This window comes from Schistocerca gregaria, chromosome 2 (genome assembly GCF_023897955.1).
Source record: "Schistocerca gregaria isolate iqSchGreg1 chromosome 2, iqSchGreg1.2, whole genome shotgun sequence".
In the NCBI taxonomy this organism is placed as follows: domain Eukaryota; kingdom Metazoa; phylum Arthropoda; class Insecta; order Orthoptera; family Acrididae; genus Schistocerca; species Schistocerca gregaria.
Genome location: NC_064921.1, coordinates 547,989,898 through 548,007,650, shown reverse-complemented (window position 1 = coordinate 548,007,650; position 17,753 = coordinate 547,989,898). Strand labels below are relative to the sequence as shown.

Genomic DNA, 17,753 nt, shown 5'->3' with positions numbered 1-17,753 from the left:
AAACAGACCTCATATAATTGGGAGAAACAAGCAATCCAAGTAAATAGGCTTATAACGAGTTCACACATTGGTCGTGCATACAAGGTGCCCTTGTACAGCCCATATAACTTCTTCCTTTTATGTATAAGCAACACTCACCTCGGCTGATAAGCTGAGTTTGTAGGTACTCGCTTTAGTACGGTTAACAGAGTCAGCAACCACTTTACGATTAACCATTTCCTTTACTCAAAACCCTTTTAGCGGATTTCACAATGTAAACCATATGTTCAATCAAGCTATTCTGAAACATAGAAATTACTAGTTAACGAGTTTACAAAAATTCAAATACCAAAAGACACCGGAGATCATTTGGGAAAAGCTATTCATGAGCTGAGATCACGTTATGTACTGCTTGATTAAGATAAGGCCAGCTATCGAGGCCATATCCAGACAAGAGGCCTACACACTGCCAGTTTTAATAGTCAGAAACACACAGTAAAATGACTTGAATGGGATCATTTCACAGGTTCCCAAAAACTGTTTTACAGACGACGATGAATAACCGGGATGCAAGTAAGAGAACAGCCTTTTCACACATAAACTATAAAGGTTGAGACTGTAATTGAATGCCAAGTAGGAACGTAAGTCAACAATCGTCCGATCAATGTCTGCAGTCGGTTCAACGTATCCACCAATCACCCTCGTGTTCAGTATTTTGGAACCAACTCGCCACTGCAGAATAGTGCCCAAGCAACACAAAAATGGTTCAAATGGCTCTGAACACTATGAGACTCAAAATCTGAGGTCATCAGTCCCCTAGAACTTAGAACTACTTAAACCTAACTAACCTAAGGACATCGTACACATCCATGCCCGAGGCAGGATTCGAACCTGCGACCGTAGCGGTCACGCGGTTCCAAACTGAAGCGCCTATAACCGCTCGGCCACAGCGGCCGGCTCAAGCAACACACCTAAATAGCTTCTACATAGGGCAGTCCCCACTGATCCGGCCGACACAGGACACCACGTAACCCACTCTGACTAACATTTCAAATGCAGTAGCGGACCAAGGATCTTGTCGACCAGGACGTCACGGAGCTTACTAACCGCGGCCACCACTCAAACTGCTTGACATCCGGTCTCTGAGAAAGAGCAACCGTATCCACTGTCGCGCTTAAATCGACCTCATGGTCACTGAACTTCTCTCTGGCGGAAAATCGCTCTGACTCTACCACCGCCAGTGGTGCTGCCAACCAGTGGGAACTATCCATACTGGATAGCGCCGCTATGTATCCTCAGGCACACCCTAACCGTCGTTAGATTATTCCTCTATTCTTCCTTGCAACGTTAATGTACTTTCCTTACCGCTTCACGTGCCCGCAACGCCAAATTCACAACGGACAGTTTTGGGTCATCAGTGTGCTAAGTATTTGACCGCAAACGTGCCAACTGCGTAGGAGTAAATCATCTATATCCATACTAATATCATAGCTGCGAAAGTAATTCTGTCTGTTACATCCTCATGAATAAATCACTGAACTCATTTTGATTAAATTTGGCATAGTGATATCTTGAACGCTGAAAAATAACATTAGCTACTTTATAAAGTGTGTAGTACAAGATGATTATTGATTTGAAGTGTATACTGCGAAATAGGGAGACATAAAGACTCTTTGAAGAAGCCATTTATTGTTTGTCTTTCTAAATTAACCATATTTGTGAAAAAGTTCTGCATAATACCATCCAATGTAATGAGCACAACGCTTATACAGTCCTCAACATATTTAATCCTTACTTTCATAGAAATATCAGTCACAAGCCCGTCTCATTTTAGTCGCTGAGTTCAAGCATCTCTTATAGATTCTGATGCACTTGAAGACCTACAGCGACGACGCCACGTACGAGGGTTGCCCAGAAAGGTAATGTACCGCATATTTTCTTCAACAATTCTTTACTGAACATAATGACAGTTACACATACGAAGGAATGGTGTTTTATCGACACACCCTATTTTTCCACGTAATCTGCATCCCGTTCTGTGGCCTTCCTCCCGGGCGAAACAAGGGCGTGTATGCCCTGTCGGTACCAGTTCTTGTCCTGGTGGCGCAGCCAGTGCTTCACTGTGTGAATCACCTCCCCATCGTCCTCAGAATGTCATCCACGAATGGCATTTGTCCTCGCGAATGACGACATCAGCTCGCTGCAACAAGTCAGATGTGACAGGCATAGATGGTCTCCCCGGCCGCTGCAAATCGTGGAGCTCCAACGAACCGCCTTCTTATAACCTCACCCTCCGTGCCCAGCGACTAACAGTACTTCTGTTGACAGTAAATGCTCCATAGGCTTTGCACAAGCGTTTCTGAATATTCCCCACAGTTTCTTTCTCTGCAGTGAGAAATTCAATGACGTGATGTTGCATGTAACCTACATCACCTATTTTGAAATTGTCCTGCCGTTACGCTATCTGAGTTGGTGCGCTCACTCAGAAGACTCCAGATAACACAAACGTAACTTTACGCATTCTGGGCAACCCTCGTAAATGCTGTATGACAAAGAGAGATAGGTCGTGCCTCTACATGTAACACGTGGGAGGCTTTTAGTGAGGCTGCATTTTGCATTTCATCATCACATGCGAGTTCAGACGCGGGTAAACCGGCAGACCCGTGAAGACAGCTAATGTTATTGCGTGTACCAACATTATAAGATTTGCACTGCACGGAGCTACAAATTATTTATTTTCTTCCTTCATCAGTTTAACGCTTTTTTGTAATTTTAGAACTCCCACAGTTTATATTAGTACCATCACCATCACTCATCGTAACAAAACCACTGATATGATTCAGCAGCTCGTAGTCTTTTGGTGCAGTCGAAATGTAAGAGGCAACATCCATGGCTGACACGGAAACCCAGCCGCACAGTGTGCAGTTGTGTTTCATTATGGCAAGGTACGTGGAGCAGGAATCCCCACACTACACCATATGATTTTTATACCAACCGGGCCTCTCGCGGTCAAAGATCCCGAGTACGAGTCTCGGTCCGTCACACAGTTTTAATCTGCCAGAAAGTTTCATATCAGCGCACACTCCGCTGCAGAGTGAAAATCTCATTCTGGAAATATCCCCCAGGCTGTGGCTGAGCCATGTCTCCGATTTATACTTTCTTCCAGGAGGCCTAGTTCTGCAAGGTTCACAGGAGAGCGTCTGTGGAGCTTGGAAGGAAGGGACAAGGTATTGGCAGAGTCGTGCTTGGATATTCAGGTGGTAGAGCACTTGCCCGCGAAAGGCAAAGGTCCCGAGTTCGAATCTCGCTCCGACACATAGTTTTAATCTGCCCGGAATTTTAAACTAGAATGATGTTGCACAGCTACGTTCTAACATCAAAACCTGTCTGCAGAAGCGTCAGTTCGAGGATACCCTCACGTAGATTCATTTATTCAAATCAAAATTCAGTGTCATAGTGGACAATGAATAAATTGTCTTTAATTACGAAAACGAGCCTTACTAGCATCGACGTGAACGTTATTTTACAATCGGATTGGCGCATGTCCCAGAGAAAAAGCATCGGCCTCATGCTTGGTACGTGGCTAATTTTACTCATCACGCGATCACCACAGGTACTTCAGACATATTGACTACCAGTATTAACTGAAACATCCACACCTGATCATACGACAATGGTGCGGCAGAATATACATTCAACGGTTCCAAAAGTTTTAATCATCCCTCGAAGTCTGCATTGGTTCAAATGGCTCTGAGCACTATGGGACTTAACAGCTATGGTCATCAGTCCCCTAGAACTTAGAATTAAATCTAACTAGCCTCAGGACATCACACAACACCCAGTCATCACGAGGCAGACAAAATCCCTGACCCAGCCGGGAATCGAACCCGGGAACCTGGGCGCGGGAAGCGAGAACGTTACCGCACGACCACGAGCTGAGGACAAGTCTGCACTGATGAAGTAAACAGGTTGGAATTCAGTGAGGACCGAAGTTGCTCTTGCAGTGCTAGTGGTCTTCACTGGACCAGAAGAATATATCTGAACCTTGAAAAAGAGACTATTTTTATTTTTTTTATCTTTTCCGTTTTCAGGAGAACTGGATTTAACTTCCAGAATTAAGACTAAATAACGAAACCGAAGAGGAGAAAAAATAAAAAATCGTGTTGAAGAATATATCCTGAGAAGTAAAAAAAAAGAAGTGTTTAGAGTTGCTGACTCTCAATCACAAGATCCCGGGTTCGATTCTCGGACAGGTCGGATTTCGAAGCTCCGGAGACAGTGTGTGTGTTATCCTCATCGAGGCGCAAGTCGGTTAAGGGGCATCAAAGAAAAAGAGCTGCATACAGTGGCCGAACATCCCGCACAGGGTCCCCCAGCCATTCGTACATTTCATTTCATTTTACTGGTAAGTATCCGCAGCCGTGGATAACAGGTTGAAATTTTTGCCCCATTCGCACAGTCAGCATAGGTCTGAGAGAGTTGGACCACTTTTTTTCTTCAGAATAAATTTGTGTGTTTTTCGATTTTTTTAACTGCTGGCAGCATGTTGATATGTAGTGTCATATAAACTTATGAACAGCATACTATTGATGCACTGCCATTTAAAATACTAGAGATATCATAGAATGAAAATATACATGAGAGGGCCCTCTTACCCATATGTGTATGGGTGATATGGACCAGCCTACTGGGAGAGATGAGCCACACCAAAACGGCTGTACAGGAAGAAAAGAGTCAATTACAATTTCATATTTTTATTTGGAATATGTTTGAATGAATACAGAATTATACTGTTAAAATTTGAGTCCAAAAGAACTTTATCAATTTATTATAAATCTTGATTGAACACTGGCTTTTCTAGCGAGTTGTTCTTTTTGTTCAAGCATAGCCTGTCTTTCACCACAGCAATTATACTTATTACCAACTGTTGAACAACATTCATGTGACCATCGTGAACAGGAAACACACTAAATCCAATTGTGACTTTTATTAGTTTCTTAATAGACTTCACCACACCCAACACATTTATCTTCATCCCATTCCTCAAAGTTATTTTTGTAATTTTCTATAATGCCTGCATCTGGTGAAGCTATTTGCAGTATTTTTCTTTTTTAGCTCCTTCAGAATATTTCCCTGTGGTGATCTTTTTGTGCGCTTTTACTGCTTCCTTTCTTCTCTTATCCCAATTTTTCTTTACAGTTTCAGTATTTTGAGCAGAGTTTGATAGTTTGGGTATAGTTGCTATCTTTGTCTTAAAATTCTTGTTTTATCAATGGAAGGAACAGATGATATTTTCTGGTTCTTTATGGGTAGTCGGTTTTGAGGTGGCAATGTTGGAAGTCTTACGTTTAGTGGTAGTGGAGTCCTAAGTTGTGTCACTGGGGAAATTTGACTTGTGCAAATAGCTCTGCTCTTTTGATGTGCATGGTATCAGTAGGCCTTTTCATGTGTTTTGATTTGTTGGCCTGTGCGTGAGATACTGCTCTTCCATTTGTTGGCATAGACATAGTCTCCGACAAATAAGCATAGTCTGAGGCCACGAACATCTTCAGTGGGATTATTCCACATGCTTTGAATCTAAATTTAATTGTGCTCCATCTCTCTCACATTAAAGCAAAGTGCTCCATGTCTCCCAAATAACACTGGTCCATCTCTCCCGATTGTCTGAGAGAGATGGATAATTCCGACTTCTATTTGTAGGTAACGAACTCAGTGGCTATTTTAGGTTAGTTTCATGCCATTTGTCAAACTAGCAGTAAAAAAAAACTGCATCAATATTTTTCAAATTAACACTTTGCCGTCCGCACGTCTCGTACAAATTTATTCGCATGGCGCCGGCAAAGCTAGTTCGTATTACGTGGCTTGTCGCCAGTCGCTTGTCACCTTTCCGTTGATGACAAGCTTCAAACACAATGACTTTTTCGTGCATTAATTTTCCTGAAATTCTCTATTTTGCAGTATCGTTCCACAAACTCGTTCTTTTTCAATTAATTTTTTCTGCAAGTTCTACACTGTTATAATAATCATCCATGCAGAAGTTATGCCACTTTCCATCACAAGGTGTCAATACTTTCATCACTGTTTTTGCTAAAGGCTGTGTCAGCGCCGGAATATATCTTAAATGAGGAAGTGTATCCCGTACTCGAATCACACAGCATCCGAATGAGTATGCCGTATTTCGTAATATTCGACGGATTGTAAACTTTAAAACTGAAATTCCTTCATCAATGGAGATGTTTTGTCTTAGATTAAACGTTTCTTTAAACTTTTTGGAAAAATAATCAATTACGAATTGCACTTTGAAAAGCTGGTCGGCATTATCCGATTTATTGCTGCTGTTGGCAAAATGTAAAAATGATAATGTTTCTCAGAATCGGTTGCGGGACAGCGTTTTGCGAAATATCGGTGTATCTGTAACGGATTCGTTGACCAAAATCATCGATCCATGCTTTTTTTTACAATTCCCATAAGGATAGCAAGTCCAAAGCATTTTCTAAGTTCGGGTCCCATAACGTCGACAAATTTGGCATTTCTTAAATCCAGTTTCCTTGTATTGCAATTTTGACTGTAGTACTTGTTGGTTTCGTTGCTAATAAATTCAATTAGATCGTTCCCAATATATAATTCTACGATATCCTCGACGCTCTGTGTATCTTTGGGAAATATGTTTAGACCCGGGAATCCTTCAAATTCATTTTTGGTCCTCGGTAAATCGACCACTGTGCACCCTCTTCTTTGTCTGATTCAGCGATATCAGTTGGCAACCGTAGCGTTCGCCGAATTCTCCTTGGACGTATTTCACTATGTTCCTACAATTCTGCTTCACTTTCATTTTTTTGATATCCAATGTCTTCTTTTCAATCGGCCTAGCCGTCCGAAACGTCAGACAAGGCGTCCGCGCATTGATCGTAAATAATCCTGTTGACTCTTTCGTCCGCCTTGATGAAAGGGCACAAGTACCTATAAAAACAAAACAAAAATACTTGTTGTCGTGTGTAACTTATTGTTACCTAAACAAAACAGCAACAGAATGCAAAAGATACTAATGTGCTGCCGCCGGCCACTGTACGATACTAGGGCAGACGACACCACTGTGGTGTCGCGGGCTGTTGACTGCTATTTCGCGCACGACACCACTGTGGTGTCACCGGACGGCATAGTGTTAAGCCTTAATACTAAAATTACGAATATGTAACTACGCTATAAAACTTTTCGTCTTACGGGAACAGAGATTTTGATTTTTCTCCATAACTGACACGAAAATGACAGTAACATTTTTGCGCCATGTTTGTTCACTAAAGAGGTTTGTAGTGCTACAACGATGAAAATTAATATTACGACGATCTCAAACCTTATTTTCATGATTTAAGGAAGTATTCATGATATTAAAAATGGAATTATAATTTTATTATTTTCATTTTTGTGCTCAGTGTATCAAAGACTTTCTAGCGCACGGAATAAATTAGCATTATTTGTACTACGAAACTATATATGATTGTTAAGGGTTAAGCATGTAATAATTCGATGTAAGAGTCTGAATTTTGTTCTCGTACTGGTCGGTAGAGAAGGAAAAGTTCCTTAATCGATGTGAAGGTATAAAGGCTGTAAAAAGGAGAGAGAGAGAAGGTAAATACAAGTCATTCAAACCAAATATCTCTAAAGTTTAACGTCTTGTGATTTTAAATGCGAACATTTTTAGGTTAGGCTTTACCGTGACTGTTATTGACATTAAATGAAACAATAAGTTTACTGTTACCAGTCAGTGTTTATTTGTTTCCACGACGCGTTTCGAAGGTTTAAACCTCCATCATCAGGTGGATATACATCAGTTAATATGGCATTTGTGTGTTTGTGTTGTGTTACGATTTCTTTGGAGGAAGTTGTGGCACTGTCTAGTGGAGAAAACAAAACAGTATTTCAGAACTTGGTCTGTTTTGACCAATTTTTGTCAAAACAGACCAAGTTCTGAAATACTGTTTTGTTTTCTCCACTAGACAGTGCCACAACTTCCTCCAAAGAAATCGTAACACAACACAAACACACAAATGCCATATTAACTGATGTATATCCACCTGATGATGGAGGTTTAAACCTTCGAAACGCGTCGTGGAAACAAATAAACAGTGACTGGTAACAGTAAACTTATTGTTTCATTTAATGTCTTGTGATTTCCTATAGCTAAAAATTGCAAGGTCTAATCTGACCCTGTCCTGAATAACAGCGAAGAACATTTATGTTATCGTATATTTTCTTCGTTTGATCACGGTTGTGATTCGCACGTTTCTTTTTGTTACGCGACGTGTTATGAATATTTTCATTATACGCGCAAAAGTGCAAACAGCTTTAATCGAACCTGCGTCTTTCGGAAACGATAACTTTTAATCAGTACAATTACGCTAGTACCGTCTAAATCGCAACCGTGATCGCAAAAGTGTTTCCTGGACCAAATAATTCGTATAAAATGTGTATTCTCCAAAGCGAGCAGCATTGCACTATCGCCGACTCGCAACAATCGAAAGAGTAAAAACAGGGCTTAAATAAAGTTACTACCTTTTAATAATTATTATTATCCCATTAAATAAATAAATAGCAATTCAGTGGATGTCCAATCAATAAACAGAGAGGGCAATTCAGGTTCCTAGCAATTAGCTGCTTTCCAGCTGCGCGTTTGTGAAATACGCCACTGGTCCATCTCACCCAGTGTTCCAACTCTCTCGGACTTACCTTAGAGATCCAATGGAAGGTGTGGCGACAGTCAGTGGTTCCAGTCTTTGACTGGCGCAACGGAAGAGCTCGGTTTTTGCGCCAAGGACAGTACCGCAATGTCTGGCGCTGAGCGCTCAGCGGACGCAACCGACGCACACCTGTTCACCGCTCTTCGGCGGATCCTGGGGGGAGGAGCGGACCGGCGTTGCCAGCGAGACCGCCGGTTGCGGGGGCGGAGGCGCAGCAGCCCCGGTCGGTTCCTTTTCTTCGCTTTCGCTCCGGCCCTGTGTGTACGCGCGGGGGTGGGCGAGCAGCTGGCGGTGAGGGCCGCGCTACCACGTCGGCGGCGGAGGGCGGCCGGGCTGTTGTGTCGTGTCGTGTCTCGGGCAGGCAGGCAGCGCTCCAGAACGCACACGGAGCTGACACCGGTCCTGCGCGCTTGCGCGTTGTCCACGTACGGTTCCCATGGCGAGAACGTCACGCCGTCCTGCAGCTGGATCGCTCAGGTAAGGCGCGCCTTATGACGCTGCCGTCCTCTTACCTGGGAAACTGCAACCAGCTTCTGCCTAACAGTTGCGTGCGTCATCAGTCGTTTGTACACTCTTAAACAGTTTGTCTTTCTAATCTAATTCTGGTCTAAATGATAACTAACTGAAACCCTCAGCTGCCGACGGGTGTTGTTGATATACCTCGATGTGGATAGCTGAAAATGTGTGCCCCGACCGTGACTCGAACCCGGGATCTCCTGCTTACATGGCAGACGCTCTATCCAACTGAGCCACCGAGGACACAGATGAATAGCGCGACTGCAGGAACTTATCCCTTGCAGGCTCCCCGCGAGACTCACATTCTGAACTGTCCACAATTCTACATATGAAATGTACCTTATAGACATTTGCCATTCACTCATTACTCGCGCACGGTTTGGCGATTCCCGTAAGAGTTTGGGCAACCTATGCGCATTCGCACAGACGAAGGTCAATGGCTGGGTAGCCTTTAACTATATATATACAGGGTGAGTCACCTAACATTACCGCTGGATATATTTCGTAAACCACATCAAACACTGACGAATCGATTCCACAGACCGAACGTGAGGAGAGGGGCTAGTGTAATTGTTTAATACAAACCATAAAAAAATGCACGGAAGTATGTTTTTTAACGCAAACCTACGTTTTTTTTAATGGAACCCCGTTAATTTTGTTAGCACACCTGAACATATAAACAAATACGTAATCAGTGCCGTTTGTTGCATTGTAAAATGTTTATTACATCCGCAGATATTGTAATCTAAAGTTGACGCTTGAGTACCACTCCTCCGCTGTTCGATCATGTGTATCGAAGAGCACCAAATTACGTAGTGATCCAAAGGGAACGGTGAAGGACCTTAGCTACAGAAGAGGCTGGAACAGCACATTACGTCCATATGCTAACACCTTTTTATTCGTCTTTTTCACTGACGCACATGTACATTACCATGAGGGATGAGGTACACGTACACACGTGGTTACCAATTACGGAGTGGAATAGAGTGTGTCCCGATATGTCAGGCCAATAGATGTCCAATGTGGTGGCCATCATTTGCTGCACACAATTGCAATCTCTGGCGTAATGAATGTCGTACACGCCGCAGTACATCTGGTATAATGTCGCCCCAGGCTGCCACAATACGGTGTTTCATATCCTCTGGGGTTGTAGGCACATCACGGTACACATTCTCCTTTAACGTACCCCACAGAAAGAAGTCCAGAGGTGTAAGGTCAGGAGAACGAGCTGGCCATGCAGATGTTGCTCGCCGACCGTGGCCCGTTTTTTTTACAACACGCAACTGAACGTCGGAGGTTTCAAGCGTCAACTTTAGGTTACAATATCTCCCGATGTAATTAACATTTTGCAATGCAACAAACGGCACTGATTACGTATTTGTTTATATGTTCAGATGTGCTAACAAAACTAACGTGGTTCCATTTAAAAAAACGTAGGTTTGTATTAAAAAACATACTTCCGTGCATTTTTGTATGGTTTGTATTAAACAGTTACACTAGCCCCTCTCCTCACGTTCGGTCTGTGGAATCGGTTCGTCAGTATTTGATGTGGTTTACGAAATATATCCAGCGGTAACGTTAGGTGACTCAACCTGTATATGAAGACAGTAACTGTTCTCGAAATAACAGATTACTGTTGTTGACCGTGCAGCTTTTCCCTGGAATAAATTATGACTAACTGAAGTCCCTCCAGTCGCGCTATTCATCTGTGTCCTCGGTGGCTCAGATGGATAGAGCGTCTGCCATGTAAGCAGGAGATCCTGGGTTCGAGTCCCAGTCGGGGCACACATTTTCAGCTGTCCACATCGAGGTATATCAGCAACACCTGTCGGCAGCTGAGGGTTTGAGTTAGTCATCATTTATTCCAGGGAAAAGCTGCACGGTCAACAACAGTAATCTGTTCTTTCAATAACAGTTACTATCTTCATATATAACTTCTGGTCTATAGTGGGACAACAGCTGTTACTGCATCCTTTCTGTAGAAATGATAACACCTCCTTCTGTACTTAACGGTTTATTCAAAAGAAAGCGGCTTGCATGTTCCGAAACGCTATCTTCGGGCTACTGGATATGGAAAACGTTGCATTTATTATATTGCACAAAATACAATATTGTAATATCTAAAATCTCTTCTCAAAAATGATTATACAGGGTGAAAAGTATTTAAACCGATAAACTCTGGGAGGTTGTAGGGGACAACAAACCACATATTTTTCCCTAATGTCATTTTTTTCCGATGAGGAGTATTTAAACCGGTAGAGGAAGATTTCTCTGGTGACAAATTAATTAAACCAACAAAAAAGTCCAGAGGGGACATATCTGTGGATAGAGCAGGCCATGGTACAGGACCACCTCTGCCAATCCACGTATCTGGGAATCGTCGGTCCAGGAATCGACGCACACGACGACTGAAATGTGCCGGCGCCCCGTCATGTTGGAACCACATGCGTTGTCTTGTAGGGAGCGGGACGTTTTCCAGCAATTCTGGCTGTGCTCTGGAGAGAAAATTGTAATAGTGCCTGCCCTTTAACGGCCTAGGTAGAAGATACGGCCCAAATAAACAGTCCTCAACAACGACGAACCGCACTTGATGAGCGCTAGTGACTGTGGCATGTGAGTTATCCTCACTCCAAACATGCGAATTGTGCATTTTGAAGACTCCATCCTGGCCGGCCGGAGTGGCCGTGCGGTTCTGGGCGCTACAGTCTGGAACCGAGCGGCCGATACGGTCGTAGGTTCGAATCCTGCCTTGGGCATGGATGTGTGTGATGTCCTTAGGTTAGTTAGGTTTAATTAGTTCTAAGTTCTAGGCGACTGATGACCTCAGAAGTTAAGTCGCATAGTGCTCAGACACATTTGAACCATTTGAAGACTCCATCACGCCCGAACTTTGCTTCATCGGTAAACAACACAGAGGATGGAAATGTTGGATGCATTTCACAGTGTCCCATGTACCACCGCGAAAACTGTGCTCTGCGTGGATAATCAACTGGTTCCAGTTGAGGATACGCTGTAAGTGAAATGGACGTAACAATTGCTCTCGAAGGACTGTTCTTACATTCGTCTGATTCGTCCCCATGTTACGTTCAATTACACGAGTGCTGATTGAAGGACCTCGCTCCATATGCTGCAAGACAGCTTCCTCAAATTGCAGCGTTCTTACCGTGCGGCGGCGTCCCTGTCCACGTAATCTGCTAAATGACCCGGTCTCACGCAGGCGTTGGTACGCAGCAGCAAAGGTCGCATGATGCAAGATGCGGCGATTAGGATATTGTTGTTGATAAAACCGCTGTGCAGCTCGTCCGTTGTGGTGCGTTACGTAGTATGCACCAAGCATGTCAGTGTACTCACTCCAGGTGTATCGCTCCATTAGTAAACAGAGACAATGCACTACTACACTGGTGGACAGCAGTTGGCTACAACTGAACAGCGAAATATGCCCTGTGACAACTGAAGATCGTAATACGGCCTCTAACAACTGAAGAACTGAAGAGCGTAATATGTCCTCCACAGGTTTAAATAATCCTCATAGGAAAAAATGACATTAGGGAAAAATATTTGTTTTGATGTCCTCTACAACCTCCCAGAGTTTGTCGGTTTAAATATTTTTCATCCTGTATGTTGATTACATTAGATTAAACAGGTTCAAGTTACATTGGTGTTCTTGATCAGCGTTAATATACAAGACTTAAATATCGTCTGCATTATGTCATTTCTGCCATATGTCATATTATTGCAAACATTTCGAACAGCCTATAAAACGGGGTATAATTGGTATAGGTGCAGATATTTTATATGTGGGACCTTAATACGTACACACATGTGTGTCCCGGTTGGTTTTTCTCTGCATGTGTCTTCCCACAAACATGTCACACAATTTACTACCTCATGTTTTCTGCGTGGCCGTCACGGCACGACTAAGTGGACCATTCCTGTCAATATAGACTAACCATTTTGTCTCCACGCATCCACACTTCATCACCGCTCAGGGGAAAATATGGATTAAAGGCTTGCTCCTGTCACATTTACTCGGAGGTACTACCCAACCTAAAAACATGCGAGTTGTAACAGCTGTAATTATTAGACTGCAAATGATACTGATGTAATGTTGTTGAGCACGTGGTCGTCAGTCACCAATAATAATATCTGCACTTATACCTTTTACACCCTGTATAGCTGTATTGCTAAGTAAGAGCAGTTGATACAGACATGTGAAGGTACTCTTCAGTTGGGTCTAAAACCTATTAGGCTATATTAACCTTAGGTGATGATGATGTTTGCTTTGTGGGGCGCTCAACTGCGTGGTCATCAGCGCCAGTTAACCTTAGAAGAAGGACTGTAGTCCTATTGTATTAGTCACATAAAACAGTTCAAATGTGTCGGTAATGCATCACTTGCATGGGGGGGGGGGGGGAGACGAACAACATGAACGTATAAAAAAAGGCGAATAGTTTAGCTCGTTAAAATATTAAACAATATGTCAAATCCTTCCACATAGGGCAAAATCATCATTTTTAATGCCGGCCGGCATACAATGTATGCTTGTTGCCCTGTTACTAAAGTGTCTCACTGTTATGGTATACCACGCCTGTGGGTGTCTCATTTCAGATCACATAATTAGCCTAGTCTGACAAAGCGAGTGGAACGTCGTAGTTACCCATGTGTAGCTTAGTGCATTTCAAATAATGATTCTGCGCCATGTGAATAGGTTTTTTTCTATGTGTTTAAATATTTTAACTACCTCAATATTTTGTGTTTTTGATAGGTACAACACTCTCACCTACAGTTGTAAAAGTTATTTATTTTTAAAAGAGAAAAGAACTACCCGGTTTGCCGGCCGGGGTGGCGAGTGGTTCTAGGCGCTACAGTCTGGAACCGCGAGACCGCTACGGTCGCAGGTTCGAATGCCTGCCTCGGGCATGGATGTGTGTGATGTCCTTAGGTTGGTTCGGTTTAAATAGTTCTAAGTTCTAGGGGACTGATGACCTCAGAAGTTAAGTCCCATAGTGCTCAGAGCCATTTGAACCATTTATGCCAGTTACAGGGCATATGTCCCACCTTCAGATGCAAATTAAAATGTGAGTCCTCAGAAGATACAAGGGTTGAAACTTAAATAGTGGCAACTATTTATTCAGAAGCGATAAAAAAGAGTTACATGTTTGTACCTGTTACAGTCCTTCAAAGTAGTCACCAACGATATGTAGAACCCGTTGCCAGCGATGTGGAAGGCGTAGTATACCGTTAGCAGAATCTGTTCTGTTGATGGTGCGAATGGAGCGGTCTAAAGTTATGGTGATTCTCGTGTATGACTGTGATAGTGTTATCCTAACGCATTACGTTCCTCCACGGCAGACCGTCAGTGCACAGTCTTACTGTTCGTTTTTGGAGTATCACCGGCGACCAGCTTTGCGAAAGAAGCGACGACACTTTCTGTGCAACCCAGCCATCATTTTGCACGACAACGCGCGGGCGCATATAGCGCAAGCTGGGGCTGCTCTGTTCTGTCGATGCGACTGGGAAGTACTGTACCATCCACCATACTCCCCGGACTTAAGTCCTTGTGACCTCGCCGGCCGGAGTGGCCGTGCGGTTCTAGGCGCAACAGTCTGAAACCGAGCGACCGCTACGATCGCAGGTTCAAATTCTGCCTCGGGCATGGATGTGTGTGATGTCCTTCGGTTAGTTAGGTTTGATTAGTTCTAAGTTCTAGGCGACTACTGACATTAGAATTTAAGTCGCATAGTGCTCAGAGCCATTTGGACCTTGTGACTTCAATTTGATTCCGAAGATGAAGGAACCACTTCGCGGCTTTCGTTCAGAACTGTTCCAGAGATTCGACAGGCAGTAGACCGCTCCATTCACACCATCAACAGAATAGGCTCTGCTAACGGTATACTACGCCTTCCATATCACTAAACAACGCTGGTGACTGTTTTGAAGGAGAGTAACAGGTGCAAACATTCTTCTGTATCGATTGTGAATGAAGAGTTACCACTATTTAAGTTTCAACTCTCGTGAATGTTCCATTCGGTTAGACCAGACGACCCAGTCCATTCCATGCAAACAAAGCCCACACCATTATGGAGCTACCACCAACTTGCATAGTTTTGTTGACAACTTAGGTCCATGGCTTCATTGAAACTGTGCCGCACTCAAACCCTATCATCAGCTCTTACCAACTGAAATCGGGACTCATCTGACCAGACCGCGGTTTTCCGGTCGTCTAGAGGCCAACTGATATGGCCACGAGCCCAGGAGAGGCGCTGCAGACGATGTCGTGCTGTTACCAAAGGTACTATCGTCGGTTGTCTTCTTCCGTAGCCATTTAACGCCGAATTTAGCAGCACTCTCCTATCGGATACGTTCGTCGTACGTCCCACATTGATTTCTGCGCTTATTTCACGCCGTGTTGCTTGTCTTTTGACTGACAACTGTACGCAGACGCTGCTGCTCTCGGTCGTTAAGTGAAGGTCGTCGGCCACTGCGTTGTCCGTGGTGAGAGGCAATGCATGAATTGTGGATCTCAGAATATTGAATTCCCTAACGATTATCGAAATAGAATGTCCCTGCCGGCCGGAGTGGCCTAGCGGTTCTAGGCGCTACAGTCTGGAACCGCGCCACCGCTACGGTCGCAGGTTCGAATCCTGCCTCGGGCATGGATATGTGTGATGTTCTTAGGTTAGTTAGGTTTAAGTAGTTGTAAGTTCTAGGGGCTGATGACCACTGCAGTTGAGTCCCATTGTGCTCAGAGCCATTTGAACCATTTTAGAATGTCCCATGCGTCTAGCTCCAACTACCATTCCGTGTTCAAAGTATGGTAATTTCCGTCGTCCACGATCTCATCGGAAACCTTTTCATATGAGCCACCTGAATACAAATTACAGCTCTGCCAATGCACCGCCCTTTTATACCTCGTGCACGCGCTACTACCGCCCTCTGTATATGGGCATATCGCTATCCCATGGCTTTTGTCACCTCAGTATAGGTAAGCTGTTGAACAAGATTTGAAACAATCATTTATCGATCCAGCAACCAACTGTGAAGAAGATATACTAACTTGTTACGAAAGTAGCTTTTTCGCGGTGCATCTGCTACGCTGCTACCGAGCCAGGTGGCGCAGTGATTAGCACACTGGACTCATATTTGGGAGGATGACGCTTCAAACCCGCGCCTGACCATCTAGATTTAGGTTTTCCGTGATTTCCCTAAGTCGCTCCAGGCAAATGCCGTGATATTTACTTTGAAATGGCATGGCCGATTTCTTTCCCTGTCCTTGATACAAACCGAGCTTGTGCTCCGTCTCTAATGACCTCGATGTCGAGAAGACGTTAACCTCAATCTTCCTTCCTTCCTTCACTCCTTGCTACGCTGCTTTTGAAACTAAACACCTGCTTTCGTTTCCCACTTTGCATTCTCTCCTGTGCATCCAGTGACTTATTTTCATTAATACAGTGATAGGCGGAAAACCGTAACAGGGCTCACCAGCGGGATGCAATCCGATGGTCAGGTTTCACCAAAGATGGAAACTATGCAAACGATCGCAAAAAACTGTGAAAATCTTCGAATCGATCACCATACTGATGACTCAGTAGGAAATAGCAAAGACGATCTCTCGTTCTACTGGTACAGTCTGTTCGGCACCTGTTGTTTATCTCGTAAAGTTATTTATCTCATAAAGTTTTACCTATACCGCCTCTTTATATCCTAGGTTTAATATGGAAGCTCACCTTGTAGGGAAACACTTTTATTCTTGGCCTTAACAACACAAATAAGCACTTCCACGTGTCGAGGTAACCTTCACCTACTAAGAGGAGTGAAGCTAGTAGTTTCCATTAGGATTAATATGACGCTAAGTGGTAACCTCGAGAGACGCATTTGAAAGACGTTTTTTCCTCAATTCGAGACGTTCTTTGCTTGAGTCTGATTAAATTGTACGGAGCAGGGAACAATGAAAGTAATTGCCAGTTTTATCAAATCTGTTTGCATTCAAGGACTCAACTATAGTTCTCTGCAACCGCTTGCGGGCAAGGGCTTTTTATATGTTTTTCCCAAGATATGAGAATGAGCTCCGTTCCATTTTCTATACGCCGTTCTCCGTTGAAGCAAATGTATCTACCAACATATGTTGCAAACATAGTGCTGTACATAAGAAATGGTTACTAAGAGACACCGAATATTTTTGTTATTATTTCAATCTTAAGTCAACTAACCGGTAATTATGTAACCTGAAGCTGTAATATAACTTTTAAATCACTGTTTGTGAAACAGCAACAAGTAAGGGGCATGGTCTGAATCATTCCAAAATCTGAATACCTGTAAAATAGCGTAAGCGTAACAAGTGATTTAAGATTGCGGAGCCGGCCGTTGTGGCCGAGCTGTTCTAGGCGATTCAGTCTGGAACCGCGCGATCACTACGTCGCAGGTTCGAATCGTGCCTCGGGCATGAATGTGTGTGATGCCCTTATGTTAGTTAGGTTTAAGTGGTCCTCAGTTCTAGGCGACAGATGACCTCAGAATTAAGTC

General features: G+C 43.5%; 2 non-coding genes across 2 annotated transcripts; one reads left to right on the top strand and one right to left on the bottom strand.

Annotated features, from left to right (window-relative positions):
- Positions 1-9,399: 9,399 nt before the first annotated feature.
- On the bottom strand, positions 9,400-9,473 carry Trnat-ugu (transfer RNA threonine (anticodon UGU)). Its single transcript has one exon. It is a non-coding gene; the product is annotated as a tRNA-Thr (tRNA).
- A 1,468-nt stretch (positions 9,474-10,941) lies between these two features.
- Trnat-ugu (transfer RNA threonine (anticodon UGU)) lies at positions 10,942-11,015 on the top strand. The gene has a single exon. It is a non-coding gene; the product is annotated as a tRNA-Thr (tRNA).
- Positions 11,016-17,753: the final 6,738 nt, after the last annotated feature.